We start from the raw sequence: 22,952 nt of genomic DNA, 5'->3' as shown, positions 1-22,952 counted from the left end.
GTATTTGTATACCCAGGTAGGAACAGAGATCAAAGCAGACTTTATCTGCCAACTCAGAGCCGTAATGGATGCTATTATTACCTGTGGTTGATACGTGACAGATTAGTCTTCAATATATTGACTGGATCAACAGAGGGGAAGGGCCTAAAGTTGCTGTGGAAACGAAAATAAAACAGGCTGTGAAGGTCAGAAACAGTCGTTCTGAGAGGCTATGTAACACGGAGAGAGAGAGACAAGGATTCAGGATGTCCGTGCTGTATGTAACAGGCTTAATGAGAGTCACACAGCTCCTTATCACTGTTTACCCTGGGAGGGGCTGGAGGCAGGGCTGCAAGCAGGGCAGTAGGATGAAGGCTGGAGGGGGAAGGCAGGGTAGGGGGCTGAGCTGGAGGATGACGTTTGGAAGCAGGACAGGAGGCAGAAGGCTAGAGGCTGGAGGCAGGTCTGGAGGCAGGGCAGGAGGCTGGGCTGGAGGATGACGTTTGGAAGCAGGACAGGAGGCAGAAGGCTAGAGGCAGGAGGCAGGTCTGGAGGCAGGGCAGGACAGGGCAGGAGACTGGGCTGGAGGCTAGGCTAAAGACAGGGCAGGAGGCTAGGCAGGACACTGGGCTGGGCTAAAGAGGGCAGGAGGCTAGGCAGGACACTGGGCTGGGCTAAAGACAGGGCAGGAGGCTAGGCAGGACACTGGGCTATAGACAGGGCAGGAGGCTAGGCAGGACACTGGGCTGGGCTAAAGACAGGGCAGGAGGCTAGGCAGGACAATGGGCTATAGACAGGGCAGGAGGCTAGGCAGGACACAGGGCTGGGCTGGGCTAAAGACAGGGCAGGAGGCTAGGCAGGACACTGGGCTAAAGACAGGGCAGGAGGCTAGGCAGGACACTGGGCTAAAAGGGCAGGAGGCTAGGCAGGACACTGGGCTAAAGACAGGGCAGGAGGCTAGGCAGGACACTGGGCTATAGACAGGGCAGGAGGTTAGGCAGGACGCTGGGCTATAGACAGGGCAGGAGGTTAGGCAGGACGCTGGGCTGTGTTTTCACTCTCTATCTCCTCTGGTCCTTTTCACAAGCAGCTTCCAACCATTCAATTATTAACCAGAGATAAAATGTGTTTGATTGTGCCATTATCTGAGGAGGAACAAACGAAGCCAGGATAGTTTTTGTGTGTGTGTGTGTGTGTGTGTGTGTGTGTGTGTGTGTGTGTGTGTGTGTGTGTGTGTGTGTGTGTGTGTGTGTGTGTGTGTGTGTGTGTGTGTGTGTGCGCGCCATTGTGACATTACCATGGCAAAACCACGGTAACCACCTGCAAATAAAAGAGCCAGCCAATCATACCGACCGCATCGCTGCTTTCATCTGACATCATTAGGTATGAAACACAAAGTCCCAACCGCTGGACCATTCTGGGGCTACATCCCACATGGTACCCCATTCTCTACCGCCGGACCATTCTGGGGCTACATCCCACATGGTACCCCATTCTCTAATGCTGGACCATTCTGGGGCTACATCCCACATGGTACCCCATTCTCTACCGCTGGACCATTCTGGGGCTACATCCCACATGGCACCCCATTCTCTACCGCTGGACCATTCTGGGGTTACATCCCACATGGCACCCCATTCTCTAATGCTGGACCATTCTGGGGCTACATCCCACATGGCACCCCATTCTCTACCGCTGGACCATTCTGGGGCTACATCCCACATGGCACCCCATTCTCTACCGCTGGACCATTCTGGGGCTACATCCCACATGGTACCCCATTCTCTACCGCTGGACCATTCTGGGGCTACATCCCACATGGCACCCCATTCTCTACCGCTGGACCATTCTGGGGCTACATCCCACATGGTACCCCATTCTCTAATGCTGGACCATTCTGGGGCTACATCCCACATGACACCCCATTCTCTACCGCTGGACCATTCTGGGGCTACATCCCACATGGTACCCCATTCTCTAATGCTGGACCATTCTGGGGCTACATCCCACATGACACCCCATTCTCTAATGCTGGACCATTCTGGGGCTACATCCCACATGGTACCCCATTCTCTAATGCTGGACCATTCTGGGGCTACATCCCACATGGTACCCCATTCTCTACTGGACCATTCTGGGGCTACATCTCACATGGTACCCCATTCTCTACCGCTGGACCATTCTGGGGCTACATCCCACATGGTACCCCATTCTCTAATGCTGGACCATTCTGGGGTTACATCCCACATGGTACCCCATTCTCTAATGCTGGACCATTCTGGGGCTACATCCCACATGGTACCCCATTCTCTAATGCTGGACCATTCTGGGGCTACATCCCACATGGTACCCCATTCTCTACCGCTGGACCATTCTGGGGTTACATCCCACATGGTACCCCATTCTCTAATGCTGGACCATTCTGGGGCTACATCCCACATGGTACCCCATTCTCTAATGCTGGACCATTCTGGGGCTACATGGCACCCCATTCTCTACCGCTGGACCATTCTGGGGCTACATCCCACATGGTACCCCATTCTCTAATGCTGGACCATTCTGGGGCTACATCCCACATGGTACCCCATTCTCTACCGCTGGACCATTCTGGGGCTACATCCCACATGGTACCCCATTCTCTACCGCTGGACCATTCTGGGGCTACATCCCACATGGTACCCCATTCTCTACCGCTGGACCATTCTGGGGTTACATCCCACATGATACCCCATTCTCTACCGCTGGACCATTCTGGGGCTACATCCCACATGGTACCCCATTCTCTACCGCTGGACCATTCTGGGGCTACATCCCACATGGTACCCCATTCTCTACCGCTGGACCATTCTGGGGTTACATCCCACATGGTACCCCATTCTCTACCGCTGGACCATTCTGGGGCTACATCCCACATGGTACCCCATTCTCTACCGCTGGACCATTCTGGGGCTACATCCCACATGACACCCCATTCTCTACCGCTGGACCATTCTGGGGCTACATCCCACATGGTACCCCATTCTCTAATGCTGGACCATTCTGGGGCTACATCCCACATGGTACCCCATTCTCTAATGCTGGACCATTCTGGGGCTACATCCCACATGGTACCCCATTCTCTACCGCTGGACCATTCTGGGGTTACATCCCACATGGTACCCCATTCTCTACCGCTGGACCATTCTGGGGCTACATCCCACATGGTACCCCATTCTCTACCGCTGGACCATTCTGGGGTTACATCCCACATGGTACCCCATTCTCTACCGCTGGACCATTCTGGGGTTACATCCCACATGGTACCCCATTCTCTAATGCTGGACCATTCTGGGGCTACATCCCACATGGTACCCCATTCTCTAATGCTGGACCATCCTGGGGCTACATCCCACATGGTACCCCATTCTCTACCGCTGGACCATTCTGGGGCTACATCCCACATGGTACCCCATTCTCTAATGCTGGACCATTCTGGGGTTACATCCCACATGGTACCCCATTCTCTACCGCTGGACCATTCTGGGGCTACACCCCACATGGTACCCCATTCTCTACCGCTGGACCATTCTGGGGCTACATCCCACATGACACCCCATTCTCTACCACTGGACCATTCTGGGGCTACATCCCACATGGTACCCCATTCTCTACCGCTGGACCATTCTGGGGTTACATCCCACATGGTACCCCATTCTCTACCGCTGGACCATTCTGGGGCTACATCCCACATGGTACCCCATTCTCTACCACTGGACCATTCTGGGGTTACATCCCACATGGTACCCCATTCTCTACCGCTGGACCATTCTGGGGCTACATCCCACATGGTACCCCATTCTCTACCGCTGGACCATTCTGGGGTTACATCCCACATGGCACCCCATTCTCTAATGCTGGACCATTCTGGGGCTACATCCCACATGGTACCCCATTCTCTACTGCTGGACCATTCTGGGGCTACATCCCTCATGGTACCCCATTCTCTAATGCTGGACCATTCTGGGGCTACATCCCTCATGGTACCCCATTCTCTACTGGACCATTCTGGGGCTACATCCCATATGGTACCCCATTCTCTACCACTGGACCATTCTGGGGCTACATCCCACATGGTACCCCATTCTCTAATGCTGGACCATTCTGGGGCTACATCCCACATGGTACTCCATTCTCTAATACTGGACCATCCTGGGGCTTCATCCCACATGACACCCCATTCTCTAATACTGGACCATCCTGGGGCTACATCCCACATGGTACCCCATTCTCTAATGCTGGACCATTCTGGGGTTACATCCCACATGGTACCACATTCTCTACCGCTGGACCATTCTGGGGTTACATCCCACATGGTACCACATTCTCTACCGCTGGACCATTCTGGGGCTACATCCCACATGGTACCCCATTCTCTAATACTGGACCATTCTGGGGCTACATCCCACATGACACCCCATTCTCTAATACTGGACCATCCTGGGGCTACATCCCACATGGTACCCCATTCTCTAATGCTGGACCATTCTGGGGTTACATCCCACATGGTACCACATTCTCTAATGCTGGACCATTCTGGGGTTACATCCCACATGGTACCACATTCTCTACCGCTGGACCATTCTGGGGTTACATCCCATATGGTACCCCATTCTCTAATGCTGGACCATTCTGGGGCTACATCCCACATGGTACCCCATTCTCTAATGCTGGACCATTCTGGGGCTACATCCCACATGGTACCCCATTCTCTAATGCTGGACCATTCTGGGGCTACATCCCACATGGTACCCCATTCTCTAATGCTGAACCATTCTGGGGCTACATCCCACATGGTACCCCATTCTCTACCTCTGCACCATTCTGGGGCTACATCCCACATGGTACCCCATTCTCTAATGCTGGACCATTCTGGGGCTACATCCCACATGGTACCCCATTCTCTACTGCTGGACCATTCTGGGGTTACATCCCATATGGTACCCCATTCTCTAATGCTGGACCATTCTGGGGTTACATCCCACATGGTACCCCATTCTCTACCGCTGGACCATTCTAGGCCTACATCCCACATGGTACCCCATTCTCTAATGCTGGACCATTCTGGGGCTACATGGCACCCCATTCTCTAATGCTGGACCATTCTGGGGCTACATCCCACATGGTACCCCATTCTCTAATGCTGGACCATTCTGGGGCTACATCCCACATGGCACCCCATTCTCTAATGCTGGACCATTCTGGGGCTACATCCCACATTGTACCCCATTCTCTACCGCTGGACCATTCTGGGGCTACATCCCACATGGTACCCCATTCTCTAATGCTGGACCATTCTGGGGCTACATCCCACATGGTACCTCATTCTGTAATGCTGGACCATTCTGGGGCTACATGGCACCCCATTCTCTAATGCTGGACCATTCTGGGGCTACATCCCACATGGTACCCCATTCTCTAATGCTGGACCATTCTGGGGCTACATCCCACATGGTACCCCATTCTCTAATGCTGGACCATTCTGGGGCTACATCCCACATGGTACCCCATTCTCTAATGCTGGCCCATTCTGGGGCTACATCCCACATGGTACCCCATTCTCTAATGCTGGACCATTCTGGGGCTACATCCCACATGGTACCCCATTCTCTACCGCTGGACCATTCTGGGGCTACATCCCATATGACACCCCATTCTCTAATGCTGGACCATTCTGGGGCTACATCCCACATGGTACCCCATTCTCTAATGCTGGACCATTCTGGGGCTACATGGTACCCCATTCTCTACCGCTGGACCATTCTGGGGCTACATCCCACATGGTACCCCATTCTCTAATGCTGGACCATTCTGGGGCTACATCCCACATGGTACCCCATTCTCTAATGCTGGACCATTCTGGGGCTACATCCCACATGGTACCCCATTCTCTACCGCTGGACCATTCTGGGGCTACATCCCACATGGTACCCCATTCTCTAATGCTGGACCATTCTGGGGCTACATCCCACATGGTATCCCATTCTCTAATGCTGGACCATTCTGGGGCTACATCCCACATGGTACCCCATTCTCTAATGCTGGACCATTCTGGGGCTACATCCCACATGGTACCCCATTCTCTAATGCTGGACCATTCTGGGGCTACATCCCACATGGTACCCCATTCTCTACCGCTGGACCATTCTGGGGCTACATCCCACATGACACCCCATTCTCTAATGCTGGACCATTCTGGGGCTACATCCCACATGGTACCCCATTCTCTAATGCTGGACCATTCTGGGGCTACATCCCACATGACACCCCATTCTCTAATGCTGGACCATTCTGGGGCTACATCCCACATGGTACCCCATTCTCTAATGCTGGACCATTCTGGGGCTACAAGACATCTGAAACCCTCTGGAGAGTCTCTAGACATCTGAAACCCTCTGGAGAGTCTCTAGACATCTGAAACCCTCTGGAGAGTCTCTAGACATCTGAAACTCTCTGGAGAGTCTCTAGACATCTGAAACCCTCTGGAGAGTCTCTAGACATCTGAAACCCTCTGGAGAGTCTCTAGACATCTGAAACCCTCTGGAGAGTCTCTAGACATCTGAAACCCTCTGGAGAGTCTCTAGACATCTGAAACCCTCTGGAGAGTCTCTAGACATCTGAAACCCTCTGGAGAGTCTCTATACATCTGAAACCCTCTGGAGAGTCTCTAGACATCTGAAACCCTCTGGAGAGTCTCTAGACATCTGAAACCCTCTGGAGAGTCTCTAGACATCTGAAACCCTCTGGAGAGTCTCTAGACATCTGAAACCCTCCATCTGGAGAGTCTCTAGACATCTGAAACCCTCTGGAGAGTCTCTAGACATCTGAAACCCTCTGGAGAGTCTCTAGACATCTGAAACCCTCTGGAGAGTCTCTAGACATCTGAACCCCTCTGGAGAGTCTCTTAAACTCTAATATATGCCATTTAGCAGATGCTTTAATCCAAAGCAACTTACATTCATGCGTGGATATATTCTTTAACGTCTGGGTGGTCCCAGAAATTGAACCCACTATCCTGGTGTTACCAACCGCGCCACACAGAGGATCCCAACCACATGAAATAACAGGAAGGGGAAACCGCGCCACACAGAGGATCCCAACTACATGAAATAACAAACAGGAAGGGGAAACCGCGCCACACAGAGGATCCCAACTACATGAAATAACAGGAAGGGGAAACGTTCACTCAGGTCCGTTTCTGAGGAACCACAACATCATGATAACTTCTCCTGACGACAGATTGTTCTGTATCACCAGACCAGATCTGATAGTAATTAAACCGCTTTCTCTTCCCGGTGACGTATTCTCTAAACAAACCGTCCGTGACTTCCAGAAGAGGAACTGACATGCTGTATTGTACTGTATTCGCGTTCCTCAGTAACATGATGCAGTTGAATGTAAACAGGATGTTGTCAACTAACTTCCCCTGTCGTCCTGGACTCGCCTGGAGGCGCAGAGCTTCAACATACGTCCCCAAATGGCTCCCTGTTCCCTACGAAGGGCACTACTTTTGACCAGGGCCCATAGGGAATAGGGTGCACTACTTTTGACCAGGGCCCATAGGAAATAGGGTGCACTACTTTTGACCAGGGCCCATAGGAAATAGGGTGCACTACCTTTGACCAGGGCCCATAGGGAATAGGGTGCACTACTTTTGACCAGGGCCCATAGGAAATAGGGTGCACTACTTTTGACCAGGGCCCATAGGGAATAGGGTGCACTACTTTTGACCAGGGCCCATAGGGAATAGGGTGCACTACTTTTGACCAGGGCCCATAGGAAATAGGGTGCACTACTTTTGACCAGGGCCCATAGGGAATAGGGTGCACTACTTTTGACCAGGGCCCATAGGGAATAGGGTGCACTACTTTTGACCAGGGCCCATAGGGAATAGGGTGCACTACTTTTGACCAGGGCGTATAGGGAATAGGGTGCACTACTTTTGACCAGGGCCCATAGGGAATAGGGTGCGCTACTTTTAACCAGGGCCCTATTGGAATACTGTTCCATTTGGGACACGGTATTAATCTCCTATCAAACTATGTCCGTCTAGTAGGAGACATCCATGTTGTTTTTCCTGCCTGTCAAGTCATCCTCCTCCTAATAGGATCAACTGCATCACGTGTCTGATGAAGACGATGATGATGAAGACTCATATCACTATGTGGCGAAGACTAACCTCCGCCGTCAAAAACACTAACGTCAGCTGGAGCTCCTTACGTCATCTCTGCTTAAATCCCTCAGATCTCAAACCCGGCAGCCGGCGAGAGCTCCTTTAATTTCAGAGGCACGAGGGAGACCAGAGGGAACAGACAAGTGGTAAATAAGTTCATGAGGAAAACCAACAAACTGAAAACCAACAACCATGAAGTTTTATTTCAACCAGTATATCAGTACGACTAGCTGTGTGAAAGGGGAAGCTAGTCTTGGACAGAACATCAGCTGTCAGTGAGTATCCTGAATGAGACAACACTCCTAGGTGACCACTAAGCTACGGTCAGTTACATAGAAAGCTGAGTATCCTGAATGAGACAACACTCCTAGGTGACCACTAAGCTACGGTCAGTTACATAGAAAGCTGAGGATCCTGAATGAGACAACACTCCTAGGTGACCACTAAGCCACGGTCAGTTACATAGAAAGCTGAGGATCCTGAATGAGACAACACTCCTAGGTGACCACTAAGCCACGGTCAGTTACATAGAAAGCTGAGGATCCTGAATGAGACAACACTCCTAGGTGACCACTAAGCCACGGTCAGTTACATAGAAAGCTCTGCTGTATTGTCTGACATGTACAGAGTCTACCTGTCCTGCCTCTACCTGGATAACGGAACATTACACACAGTTAATATCTTACTGTCTGTTCCGTGTTCCTCGTCCTGCTGATAATCCTTCCTCTGTTGTTATCCTGATAGTGTCACAACACACAGGGTAGCAGGCTATGTGTCTCCCACTGTCTCTGGACGGAAAGAGGATTGGCAAGATTTATATCCTCGCACGCACGCACGCACACACACACACACACACACACACACACACACACACACACACACACACACACACACACACACACACACACACACACACACACACACACACACACACACACACACACACACACACACACACACACACACACACACACACACACACACACACACACTAATCCCCACCTCATCCTCTTCCTTCTGAGCAAAGCATGCTGGGATATGAAGAGGAAAGGGAGTGTGTGTGTGTGTGTGTGTGTGTGTGTGTGTGTGTGTGTGTGTGTGTGTGTGTGTGTGTGTGTGTGTGTGTGTGTGTGTGTGTGTGTGTGTGTGTGTGTGTGTGTGTGTGTGTGTGTTGTATGGAGCAGGTTATCCATTATCAGGTCAGTCAGTTGGTTTATTAACTTCCATTCTGTCCAACGATGACAAGTTCACTAGTCCATAATGGACTAACTTGGTTCTGACCCAGTATTTTGACCCAAGATGAACCGAATGAAACCTCTTATTTTCCACGGCCATTACAAAATGGGTACTGTGTCTCTATTATAGTAGTCTATTATAGTAGTCTATATACTGGGTCTCTATTATAGTAGTCTATTATAGTAGTCTATATACTGGGTCTGTTACAGTAGTCTATTATAGTAGTCTATTATAGTAGTCTATTATAGTAGTCTATTATAGTAGTCTATTATAGTAGTCTATATACTGTGTCTCTATTATAGTAATCTATTATAGTAGTCTATATACTGGGTCTCTATTATAGTAGTCTATTATAGTAGTCTATATACTGTGTCTCTATTATAGTAGTCTATTATAGTAGTCTATATACTGGGTCTGTTACAGTAGTCTATTATAGTAGTCTATTATAGTAGTCTATATACTGTGTCTCTATTATAGTAGTCTATTATAGTAGTCTATATACTGGGTCTCTATTATAGTAGTCTATTATAGTAGTCTATTATAGTAGTCTATATACTGGGTCTGTTACAGTAGTCTATTATAGTAGTCTATTATAGTAGTCTATATACTGTGTCTCTATTATAGTAGTCTATTGTAGTAGTCTATTATAGTAGTCTATTATAGTAGTCTATATACTGTGTCTCTATTATAGTAGTCTATTGTAGTAGTCTATTATAGTAGTCTATTATAGTAGTCTATATACTGGGTCTCTATTATAGTAGTCTATTATAGTAGTCTATATACTGTGTCTCTATTATAGTAGTCTATTATAGTAGTCTATTATAGTAGTCTATATACTGGGTCTCTATTATAGTAATCTATTATAGTAGTCTATATACTGGGTCTCTATTACAGTAGTCTATTATAGTAGTCTATATACTGGGTCTCTATTACAGTAGTCTATTATAGTAGTCTATATACTGGGTCTCTATTATAGTAATCTATTATAGTAGTCTATATACTGGGTCTCTATTACAGTAGTCTATTATAGTAGTCTATATACTGGGTCTCTATTATAGTAGTCTATATACTGTGTCTCTATTATAGTAGTCTATTGTAGTAGTCTATTATAGTAGTCTATTATAGTAGTCTATATACTGGGTCTCTATTATAGTAGTCTATTATAGTAGTCTATATACTGTGTCTCTATTATAGTAGTCTATTATAGTAGTCTATTATAGTAGTCTATATACTGGGTCTCTATTATAGTAATCTATTATAGTAGTCTATATACTGGGTCTCTATTACAGTAGTCTATTATAGTAGTCTATATACTGGGTCTCTATTACAGTAGTCTATTATAGTAGTCTATATACTGGGTCTCTATTATAGTAATCTATTATAGTAGTCTATATACTGGGTCTCTATTACAGTAGTCTATTATAGTAGTCTATATACTGGGTCTCTATTATAGTAGTCTATATATTGTGTCTCTATTACAGTAGTCTATTATAGTAGTCTATTATAGTAGTCTATTATAGTAGTCTATTATAGTAGTCTAGTATAGTAGTCTATATACTGGGTCTCTATTACAGTAGTCTATTATAGTAGTCTATATACTGGGTCTCTATTACAGTAGTCTATTATAGTAGTCTATATACTGGGTCTCTATTACAGTAGTCTATTATAGTAGTCTATATACTGGGTCTCTATTACAGTAGTCTATTATAGTAGTCTATTATAGTAGTCTATTATAGTAGTCTATTATAGTAGTCTATTATAGTAGTCTATATACTGGGTCTCTATTACAGTAGTCTATTATAGTAGTCTATATACTGGGTCTCTATTATAGTAGTCTATTATAGTAGTCTATATACTGGGTCTCTATTATAGTAGTCTATATACTGTGTCTCTATTACAGTAGTCTATTATAGTAGTCTATATACTGTGTCTCTATTACAGTAGTCTATTATAGTAGTCTATTATAGTAGTCTATATACTGTGTCTCTATTATAGTAGTCTATAGACTATATATATTCTGTGTCTCTATTACAGTATACTATATACTATATATATAATGTCTCTCTATTACAGTAGTCTATATACTATATATATACTGTGTCTCTGTTACAGTAGTCTATATACTATATATATACTGTCTCTATTATAGTAGCCTATATACTATATATATACTGTGTCTCTATTATAGTAGTCTATATACTATATATATATACTGTCTCTATTATAGTAGTCTATATACTATATATATACTGTGTCTCTATTACAGTATACTATATACTATATATATAATGTCTCTCTATTACAGTAGTCTATATACTATATATATACTGTGTCTCTATTATAGTAGTCTATATACTATATATATATACTGTCTCTATTATAGTAGTCTATAGACTATATATATTCTGTGTCTCTGTTAGAGAGGAGGAGGAGGAGGAGGAGGAGGAGGAGGAGGAGGAGGAGGAGGAGGAGGAGGAGGAGGAGGCCTTGCTTGGCTCCCCTGGAATGAGGACCTGTCATGGTATTGTGCTCCGTTCAGGAGACAACGTTAACGTGTGTGTGTGTGTGTGTGGTGTGTGTGTGTGTGTGTGTGGTGTGTGTGTGTGTGTGTGTGTGTGTGGTGTGTGGTGTGTGTGTGTGTGTGTGGTGTGTGGTGTGTGGTGTGTGTGTGTGTGGTGTGTGGTGTGTGTGTGTGTGTGTGTGTGTGTGGTGTGTGGTGTGTGTGTGTGTGTGTGGTGTGTGGTGTGTGGTGTGTGTGTGTGTGGTGTGTGGTGTGTGTGTGTGTGTGTGTGTGTGTGGTGTGTGTGTGGTGTGTGTGTGTGTGTGTGTGTGTGTGTGTGTGTGTGTGTGTGTGTGTGTGGTGTGTGTGTGGTGTGTGTGTGTGTGTGTGTGTGTGTGTGTGTGTGTGTGTGGTGTGTGGTGTGTGTGTGTGTGTGTGTGTGTGTGTGTGTGTGTGGTGTGTGTGTGTGTGTGTGTGTGTGTGTGTGTGTGTGTGTGTGTGTGTGTGTGTGTGTGTGTGTGTGTGTGTGTGTGTGTGTGTGTGTGTGGTGTGTGTGTGTGTGTGTGTGTGTGTGTGTGTGTGTGTGTGTGTGTGCATGTGCGTGTGTGTGTGTGTGGGCGCAGTGCTGAAAGGGGAATTACTGTGTAACGTGTTGCCACTGCTAATCTATAGTCCTTCGCTCCTCTATACAATGGAATGGAATTTCTCTCTGCAGCGGCAGTGGGCTATATGATGGATCTATAATACGGATCTATAATACGGATCTATATGATGGATCTATAATACGGATCTATATGATGGATCTATAATACGGATCTATATGATGGATCTATATGATGGATCTATAATAGGGATCTATAATACGGATCTATATGATGGATCTATATGATGGATCTATATGATGGATCTATGTGATGGATCTATAATACGGATCTATAATACGGATCTATATGATGGATCTATAATACGGATCTATATGACGGATCTATATGATGGATCTATATGACGGATCTATAATACGGATCTATATGACGGATCTATAATACGGATCTATATGATGGATCTATAATACGGATCTATATGATGGACAGCCAATAGTAGGGATCCCTCCCAGAGCCAATAGTAGGGATCCCTCCCAGAGCCAATAGTAGGGATCCCTCCAACAGCCAATGTGTGTGTGTGTGTGTGTGTGTGTGTGTGTGTGTGTGTGTGGTGTGTGGTGTGGTGTGTGTGTGTGGTGTGTGTGGTGTGTGTGGTGTGTGTGTGGTGTGTGTGGTGTGGTGTGTGTGGTGTGTGTGGTGTGTGTCGTGTGTGTGTGTGGTGTGTGTGTGTGTGGTGTGTGTGGTGTGTGTGTGTGGTGTGTGTGTGTGTGGTGTGTGTGGTGTGTGTGTGTGTGTGTGGTGTGGTGTGTGTGTGGTGTGGTGTGTGGTGTGTGTGTGTGGTGTGGTGTGTGTGGTGTGGTGTGTGGTGTGTGTGGTGTGTGTGGTGTGTGTGTGTGGTGTGTGGTGTGTGTGTGTGTGTGTGTGTGTGTGTGTGGTGTGTGTGTGTGTGTGTGGTGTGTGGGAGAGACAGAAGGAGGTGCGTTAGGAACAGTTTAACATTCTCTGTCCATCCCTGTTCTGTCCTGTTCTCTCCATGTGTTACTGAGGAGTGTAAAGATCCTCTGAAAAGACTCACTCAGTAACCAGATCACAGAGTCTGTTTGTCTGTTAAGGTGTGCAGGGTGAATACGTGGTCTGTCGTACAGTCATTTGGTAAAAAGCCCATTTGACATTTGCTCAGTCCATTTTTTTCCACTGTGGAAATGTACATATCTGCTGTTAATGATAAGCAGAGGATTCTCCCAAGGTTGCTGTTGACGCATATCCATCAGTAGTTATTGTGGTCAAATTTGTCTCCACTTTTGTGGATTGTGGTGATCAGTCCTTGGTTCCAAATATTGGGGAAGATGCCAGAGCTGAGGACGATGTTAAAGAATTTCAGTATAGACAACTGGAATTTGTGGTCTGTATATTTGATCATATTTAACTCTATGTATATTTTCTCTCTCTCCCTCCCCCTACCAGTGATTGACAGCTCTGGCTCCTCCTATCAGGCCTCAGCAACAGGTGACCTCTGGATGTTCTTCGGTTGCCGGTAGCAACCTGCTCTGCTGTTGCTGATAGCGACTTGCTCTTAAGCCCCTAATTAATGTCTCTTTTGCAGCAGGGGAGAGGGGAGGGTCTGGCTGTTGGCCCAAGTGCAACTATTTGCACATCGTTACAACACTGTATATATACATAATATGACATGTATTATCTACTTCACTTGCTTTGGCAATGTTAAGATATGCTTCCCATGCCGGGAGAGAGGAGAGGAGAGGAGAGGAGAGGAGAGGAGAGGAGAGGAGAGGAGAGGAGAGGAGAGGAGAGGAGAGGAGAGGAGAGGAGAGGAGAGGAGAGGAGAGGAGAGGAGAGGAGAGAAGAGAAGAGAGGAGAGGAGAGGAGAGGAGAGGAGAGGAGAGGAGAGGAGAGGAGAGGAGAGGAGAGGAGAGGAGAGGAGAGGAGAGAAGAGAGGAGAGGAGAGAAGAGAGGGGAGGGGAGAGAGAGAGAGAGAGAGAGAGAGAGAGAGAGAGAGAGAGAGAGAGAGAGAGAGAAGAAAGAGCGCTTCTACCCCCATGCACTTGCCCTACCTTCTTAAACTCCTCACCATGGTAACTGACCACAACAGAAATGGCCATTACCCAGCACTCCTCCATAACCCTCCCTAATCCCCCTCTGTTGGACAGAGAGAAGAGGAGAGAGGCCTGCACTGAGAGGATGTTCCAGGAACCCTCCATAATCTCCCTCTGTTGAACAGAGAGGAGAGAGGAGAGGAGGAGAGAGGAGAGAAGGAGAGGAGAAAGGAGAGGAGGAGCGTGGAGAGAGGAGAGAGGAGAGAGGAGAGGAGGAGTGTGGAGAGAGGAGAGAAGGAGCGTGGAGAGAGGAGAGGAGAAAGGAGAGGAGGAGCGTGGAGAGAGGAGAGAGGAGAGAGGAGAGGAGAAAGGAGAGGAGGAGCGAGGAGAGAGGAGGAGCGGGGAGAGAGGAGAGAGGAGAGGAGGAGTGTGGAGAGAGGAGAGAAGGAGCGTGGAGAGAGGAGAGGAGAAAGGAGAGGAGGAGCGTGGAGAGAGGAGAGAGGAGAGGAGAGGAGAAAGGAGAGGAGGAGCGTGGAGAGAGGAGAGGCCTGCGAATGGGTGTTCCAGGAACTACTCAATGGCTGGGGATAGGCTGACAGGGGAGAGGAGAATGGAAGTGGGGAGAGAGAAGAGAGGAGGGAGGAGAAGGGAGTGGAGGAGGAAGGAGGAGAGGGAGAGAGGAGAGGAGGGAGGAGGGAGGAGAAGGGAGTGGAGGAGGAAGGGGGAGAGGGAGAGAGGGATAAAAGTGTGTTCCAGAGAGAAGGGTGACACTCTACTGTGAGACTGAATCCTCTGATGTAGCGAGCCACATTCCAGCCTGAGGAATGTCAGAGTCTGACCTCTAAATTACCTGATTACTGCTAGAGTCCCTCTTCTCCTACCAGGACCTCTAAATTACCTGATTACTGCTAGAGTCCCTCTTCTCCTAACAGGACCTCTAAAATACCTGATTACTGCTAGAGTCCCTCTTCTCCTAGCAGGACCTCTAAATTACCTGATTACTGCTAGAGTCCCTCTTCTCCTAGCAGGACCTCTAAATTACCTGATTACTGCTAGAGTCCCTCTTCTCCTAGCAGGACCTCTAAAATACCTGATTACTGCTAGAGTCCCTCTTCTCCTAGCAGGACCTCTAAATTACCTGATTACTGCTAGAGTCCCTCTTCTCCTAGCAGGACTTCTAAAATACCTGATTACTGCTAGAGTCCCTCTTCTCCTAGCAGGACCTCTAAAATACCTGATTACTGCTAGAGTCCCTCTTCTCCTAGCAGGACCTCTAAAATACCTGATTACTGCTAGAGTCCCTCTTCTCCTAGCAGGACCTCTAAAATACCTGATTTCTGCAGACATCTTTACAGCTGACAGCCCAGTCTTTCTGCAGACAACTTTACGTCTGACAGCCCAGTCTTTCTGCAGACATCTTTACAGCTGACAGCCCAGTCTTTCTGCAGACATCTTTACAAGTGACAGCCCAGTCTTTCTGCAGACATCTTTACAGCTGACAGCCCAGTCTTTCTGCAGACATCTTTACAGCTGACAGCCCAGTCTTTCTGCAGACATCTTTACAGCTGACAGCCCAGTCTTTCTGCAGACATCTTTACAGCTGACAGCCCAGTCTTTCTGCAGACATCTTTACAGCTGACAGCCCAGTCTTTCTACAGACATCTTTACAGCTGACAGCCCAGTCTTTCTGCAGACATCTTTACAGCTGACAGCCCAGTCTTTCTGCAGACATCTTTACAGCTGACAGCCCAGTCTTTCTGCAGACATCTTTACAGCTGACAGCCCAGTCTTTCTGCAGACATCTTTACAGCTGACAGCCCAGTCTTTCTACAGACATCTTTACAGCTGACAGCCCAGTCTTTCTGCATACATCTTTACATCTGACAGCCCAGTCTTTCTACAGACATCTTTACATCTGACAGCCCAGTCTTTCTACAGACATCTTTACAGCTGACAGCCCAGTCTTTCTACAGACATCTTTACAGCTGACAGCCCAGTCTTTCTACAGACATCTTTACAGCTGACAGCCCAGTCTTTCTGCATACATCTTTACATCTGACAGCCCAGTCTTTCTGCAGACATCTTTACAGCTGACAGCCCAGTCTTTCTGCAGACATCTTTACAGCTGACAGCCCAGTCTTTCTGCAGACATCTTTACAGCTGACAGCCCAGTCTTTCTACAGACATCTTTACAGCTGACAGCCCAGTCTTTCTACAGACATCTTTACAGCTGACAGCCCAGTCTTTCTACAGACATCTTTACAGCTGACAGCCCAATCTTTCTACAGACAACTTTACAGCTGACAGCCCAGTCTTTCTACAGACATCTTTACAGCTGACAGCCCAGTCTTTCTGCATACATCTTTACAGCTGACAGCCCAGTCTTTCTGCAGACATCTTTACAGCTGACAGCCCAGTCTTTCTGCAGACATCTTTACAGCTGACAGCCCAGTCTTTCTGCAGACATCTTTACAGCTGACAGCCCAGTCTTTCTACAGACATCTTTACAGCTGACAGCCCAGTCTTTCTGCAGACATCTTTACAGCTGACAGCCCAGTCTTTCTGCAGACATCTTTACAGCTGACAGCCCAGTCTTTCTGCAGACATCTTTACAGCTGACAGCCCAGTCTTTCTGCAGACATCTTTACAGCTGACAGCCCAGTCTTTCTACAGACATCTTTACAGCTGACAGCCCAGTCTTTCTGCATACATCTTTACATCTGACAGCCCAGTCTTTCTGCAGACATCTTTACATCTGACAGCCCAGTCTTTCTGCAGACATCTTTACAGCTGACAGCCCAGTCTTTCTACAGACATCTTTACAGCTGACAGCCCAGTCTTTCTACAGACATCTTTACATCTGACAGCCCAGTCTTTCTGCAGACATCTTTACAGCTGACAGCCCAGTCTTTCTGCAGACATCTTTACAGCTGACAGCCCAGTCTTTCTGCAGACATCTTTACAGCTGACAGCCCAGTCTTTCTGCAGACATCTTTACAGCTGACAGCCCAGTCTTTCTGCAGACATCTTTACAAGTGACAGCCCAGTCTTTCTGCAGACATCTTTACAGCTGACAGCCCAGTCTTTCTGCAGACATCTTTACAGCTGACAGCCCAGTCTTTCTGCAGACATCTTTACAGCTGACAGCCCAGTCTTTCTGCAGACATCTTTACAGCTGACAGCCCAGTCTTTCTGCAGACATCTTTACAAGTGACAGCCCAGTCTTTCTGCAGACATCTTTACATCTGACAGCCCAGTCTTTCTACAGACAACTTTACAGCTGACAGCCCAGTCTTTCTACAGACATCTTTACAGCTGACAGCCCAGTCTTTCTGCAGACATCTTTACAGCTGACAGCCCAGTCTTTCTGCAGACATCTTTACAGCTGACAGCCCAGTCTTTCTGCAGACATCTTTACAAGTGACAGCCCAGTCTTTCTGCAGACATCTTTACAGCTGACAGCCCAGTCTTTCTGCAGACATCTTTACATCTGACAGCCCAGTCTTTCTACAGACATCTTTACAGCTGACAGCCCAGTCTTTCTACAGACATCTTTACAGCTGACAGCCCAGTCTTTCTGCAGACAACTTTACGTCTTAATTGAGAGCAGATATTTAATAGGATATGTGGAAAACGTGGTCATATAAACCCTGAGAGTTTTCCCGAACTCTGTTGCACAGTTCTTCCACTAAATGTGTTTTGGGAATTTGTATTTTTTATTTAACTAGGCTCTAACCACTAGGCTACCTGCCACTCTTGTTCATAGAGTTGTATGGTTTGTTAATCTTTGCAATTAATGTTTTTAGTTTGGCATATATTTGAAAGTGGAAAATCTGAGTCAAAGTGTAATTCCGTCCCTGTGAACCTCTAGCTACACAGAGAGAGAGGGAGGTGAGAGAGGGAGGGGACAGAGGGAGGGGAGAGAGGGAGGTGAGAGAGGGAGGGGAGAGAGGGAGGGGAGAGAGGGAGGTGAGAGAGGGATGGGAAAGAGGGAGAGGACAGAGGGAGGGGAGAGAGGGAGGTGAGAGAGGGATGGGAAAGAGGGAGAGGACAGAGGGAGGGGAGAGAGGGAGGTGAGAGAGGGAGGTGAGAGGGGGGTAAGAGAGGGAGGTGAGAGAGGGAGGTGAGAGGGGGGGTAAGAGAGGGAGGTGAGAGAGGGAGGGGAGAGAGGGGGGTGAGAGAGGGAGGTGAGAGAGGGAGGGGACAGAGGGAGGGGAGAGAGGGAGGTGAGAGAGGGAGGTGAGAGAGGGAGGGGAGAGAGGGAGGGGAGAGAGGGAGGTGAGAGGGGGGGTAAGAGAGGGAGGTGAGAGAGGGGGTAAGAGAGGGAGGTGAGAGAGGGAGGGAGAGAGGGAGGGGAGAGAGGGAGGTGAGAGAGGGAGGGGAGAGAGGGAGGGAGAGAGGGAGGTGAGAGAGAAAGAGAGGGGGGTAAGAGAGGGAGGTGAGAGAGAAAGAGAGGGGGGGTAAGAGAGGGAGATGAGAGAGGGAGGTGAGAGAGGGAGGGAGAGAGGGAGGGAGAGAGGGAGGTGAGAGGGGGGGTAAGAGAGGGAGGTGAGAGAGGGAGGTGAGAGAGGGAGGGGAGAGAGGGAGGGGAGAGAGGGAGGGGAGAGAGGGAGGTGAGAGGGGGGGTAAGAGAGGGAGGTGAGAGAGGGAGGGAGAGAGGGAGGGGAGAGAGGGAGGTGAGAGAGGGAGGGAGAGAGGGAGGGGAGAGAGGGAGGTGAGAGAGAAAGAGAGGGGGGTAAGAGAGGGAGATGAGAGAGAAAGAGAGGGGGGGTAAGAGAGGGAGGTGAGAGAGGGAGGTGAGAGAGGGAGGGAGAGAGGGAGGGGAGAGAGGGAGGTGAGAGGGGGGGTAAGAGAGGGAGGAGAGAGAGGGAGGGGAGAGAGGGAGGGGAGAGAGGGAGGGGGAGAGAGGGAGGTGAGAGGGGGGGTAAGAGAGGGAGGTGAGAGAGGGAGGGAGAGAGGGAGGTGAGAGAGGGAGGGGAGAGAGGGAGGTGAGAGGGGGGGTAAGAGAGGGAGGTGAGAGAGGGAGGTGAGAGAGGGAGGGGGAGAGGGAGGGAGAGAGGGAGGTGAGAGAGAAAGAGAGGGGGGTAAGAGAGGGAGGTGAGAGAGAAAAGAGAGGGGGGGTAAGAGAGGGAGGTGAGAGAGGGAGGTGAGAGAGGGAGGGAGAGAGGGAGGGGAGAGAGGGAGGGGAGAGAGGGAGGTGAGAGAGAAAGAGAGGGGGGTAAGAGAGGGAGGTGAGAGAGAAAGAGAGGGAGGTGAGAGAGAAGGAGAGGGAGGTGAGAGAGAAGGAGAGGGAGGTGAGAGACAAAGAGAGGGAGGTGAGAGAGAAGGAGAGGGAGGTGAGAGATAAGGAGAGGGAGGTGAGAGAGAAGGAGAGGGAGGTGAGAGGGGGGGGGGGGGGGGGGGGAGTCAGAAGGAGGTAAGCTCCTGACTGATCTGAAGCCAGGCCAGCATATGGCCCACAGCTCTACCAGCTTGCTATTAAAGTCAATTGATAAATAAGTCTATTAATACACAGATGCCAGGCAGGGAGACCAGACAGGGAGACCAGGCACGGAGACCAGGCAGGGAGACCAGGCAGGGAGACCAGGCAGGGAGACCAGGCAGGGATGCCAGGCAGGGAGGCCAGGCAGGGAGACCAGGCAGGGAGACCAGACAGGGAGACCAGACAGGGAGACCAGGCAGGGAGACCAGGCAGGGAGACCAGGCAAGGAGACCAGGCAGGGAGACCAGGCAGGGAGACCAGGCAGGGAGACCAGGCAGGGAGACCAGGCAGAGAGACCAGACAGGAGGTGGGAATTCATGACCATGCAGAACACAACTCAGTCCAGTAGAGATAGTCCACTAGAGACAGGTGAGATAGTCCACTAGAGACAGGTGAGATAGTCCACTAGAGACAGGTGAGATAGTCCACGAGAGACAGGTGAGATAGTCCACTAGAGACAGGTGAGATAGTCCACGAGAGACAGGTGAGTTAGTCCACTAGAGACAGGTGAGTTAGTCCACTAGAGAGAGTCCACTAGAGACAGGTGAGACAGTCCACTGGAGACACAGGTGAGATAGTCCACTAGAGACAGGTAAGATAGTCCACTAGAGACAGGTGAGAGATAGTCCACTAGAGACAGGTGAGATAGTCCACTGGTGAGAGACAGGTGAGATAGTCCACTAGAGACAGGTGAGATAGTCCACTAGAGACAGGTGAGATAGTCCACTAGAGACAGGTGAGATAGTCCACTAGAGACAGGTGAGATAGTCCACTAGAGACAGGTGAGTTAGTCCACTAGAGACAGGTGAGTTAGTCCACTAGAGAGAGTCCACTAGAGACAGGTGAGATAGTCCACTAGAGACAGGGTGAGATAGTCCACTAGAGACAGGTAAGATAGTCCACTAGAGACAGGTGAGATAGTCCACTAGAGACAGGTGAGATAGTCCACTAGAGACAGGTGAGATAGTCCACTAGAGACAGGTAAGATAGTCCACTAGAGACAGGTGAGATAGTCCACTAGAGACAGGTGAGATAGTCCACTAGAGACAGGTGAGATAGTCCACTAGAGACAGGTGAGATAGTCCACTAGAGACAGGTGAGATAATCCACTAGAGGCAGGTGAGATTATTTAACTAGGCAAGTCAGTTAAGAACAAATTCTTATTTTCAATGACGGCCTCCCGGGGAACAGTGGGTTAACTGCCTTGTTCAGGGGCAGAACGACATAATTGTACCTTGTCAGCTCGGGTATTCAATCTTGCCACCTTTTGGTTACTAGTCCAACGCTCTAACCACTAGGCTACCTGCTCTAACCACTAGGCTACCTGCTCTAACCACTAGGCTACCTGCTCTAACCACTAGGCTACCTGCTCTAACCACTAGGCTACCTGGCTCTAACCGCTAGGCTACCTGCTCTAACCGCTAGGCTACCTGCTCTAACCACTAGGCTACCTGCTGGCCACCCACTAGGCCACCCTGCTCTAACCACTAGGCTACCTGCTCTAACCACCAGGCTACCTGGCTCTAACCACTAGGCTACCTGCTCTAACCACTGGACAGGCTACCTTGCTCGAACCACTAGGCTACCTGGCTCAAACCACTAGGCTCACCTGGCTCTAACCACTAGGCTACCCATTCTAACCACTAGGCTACCTGTCTCTAACCACAGGTCCACCCGCTCTAACCACTAGGCTACCCGTTCTAACCACTGAGGCTACCCGCTCTAACCACTAGGCTACCCGCTCTAGAGCCTACTGAGGCTACCTGCTCTAACCACTGAGGCTACCTGGCTCTAACCACTAGGCTACCTGCTCTAACCACTAGGCTACCTGCTCTAACCACTAGGCTACCCGTTCTAACCACTAGGCTACCTGCTCTAACCACGCAGCCTACCCGTTCTAACCACAGGCTACCCGTTCTAACCACTAAGCTACCTGGCTCTAACCACTAGGCTACCTGCTCTAACCACTAGGCTACAAGGCTCAAACCACTAGGCTACCTGGCTCTAACCACTAGGCTGCCCGCTCTAGCCACCAGGCTACCTGCTCTAACCACTAGGCTACCAGTTCTAACCACAGTGCTACCCGTTCTAACCACTAGGCTACCTGGCTCTAACCACTAGGCTACCTGCTCTAACCACTAGGCTACCCGTTCTAACCACTAGGCTACCTGCTCTAACCACTAGGCCACCTGCTCTAACCACTAGGCTACCTGCTCTAACCACTAGGCTACCTGCTCTAACCACTAGGCTACCTGCTCTAACCACTAGGCTACCTGCTCTAACCACTAGGCTACCTGCTCTAACCACTAGGCTACCTGCTCTAACCACTAGGCTACCTGTTTCTAACCATTAGGCTACCTGCTCTAACCACTAGGCTACCTGCTCTAACCACTAGGCTACCTGCTCTAACCACTAGGCTACCTGCTCTAACCACTAGGCTACCTGCTCTAACCATGAGGCTACCTGCTCTAACCACTAGGCTACCTGCTCTAACCACTAGGCTACCTGCTCTAACCACTAGGCTACCTGTCTCCAACCACTAGGCTACCCTGCCACCCAAATACTAAGCATAAAGGGAGCCTTTGAGGTTTAAAGTAAATTGTTGTTGTCCTTCTACACACCTTGTATTTCCCAAGCACCGTTGTCCTGGGGGCGTAGACGCAAGTCAACCCCAGCAACCGCCTGACCCGCCATAAAGCACCGTTGTCCTGGGGGCGTAGACGACTAAAACCCAGCAACCGCCTGACCCGCCATAAAGCACCGTTGTCCTGGGGGCGTAGACGACTAAAACCCAGCAACCGCCTGACCCGCCATAAAGCACCGTTGTCCTGGGGGCGTAGACGACTAAAACCCAGCAACCGCCTGACCCGCCATAAAGCACCGTTGTCCTGGG

General features: G+C 49.1%; 1 protein-coding gene across 5 annotated transcripts in view; it reads right to left on the bottom strand.

The window, feature by feature from the left end:
* Window positions 1-22,952, bottom strand: part of eps8a (EGFR pathway substrate 8a, signaling adaptor) — a 279,677-nt gene that overhangs the window by 214,984 nt on the left and 41,741 nt on the right. For 2 of the 5 annotated variants that reach the window (XM_071331567.1, XM_071331571.1), the window contains one exon: window positions 8,875-8,976. The exons of the other annotated variants lie outside the window; for them this stretch is intronic. The gene's annotated coding sequence lies outside the window, so the exon portion shown is untranslated. Of the gene's footprint in view, window positions 1-8,874; window positions 8,977-22,952 lie in introns of those variants that run through there. 5 annotated transcript variants of the gene reach the window in all.

Source organism: Salvelinus alpinus, chromosome 11 (genome assembly GCF_045679555.1).
Source record: "Salvelinus alpinus chromosome 11, SLU_Salpinus.1, whole genome shotgun sequence".
Taxonomy (NCBI): domain Eukaryota; kingdom Metazoa; phylum Chordata; class Actinopteri; order Salmoniformes; family Salmonidae; genus Salvelinus; species Salvelinus alpinus.
The sequence above is the reverse complement of the archived record's forward strand: the minus strand, read 5'-3'. Positions and strand labels throughout refer to the sequence as shown.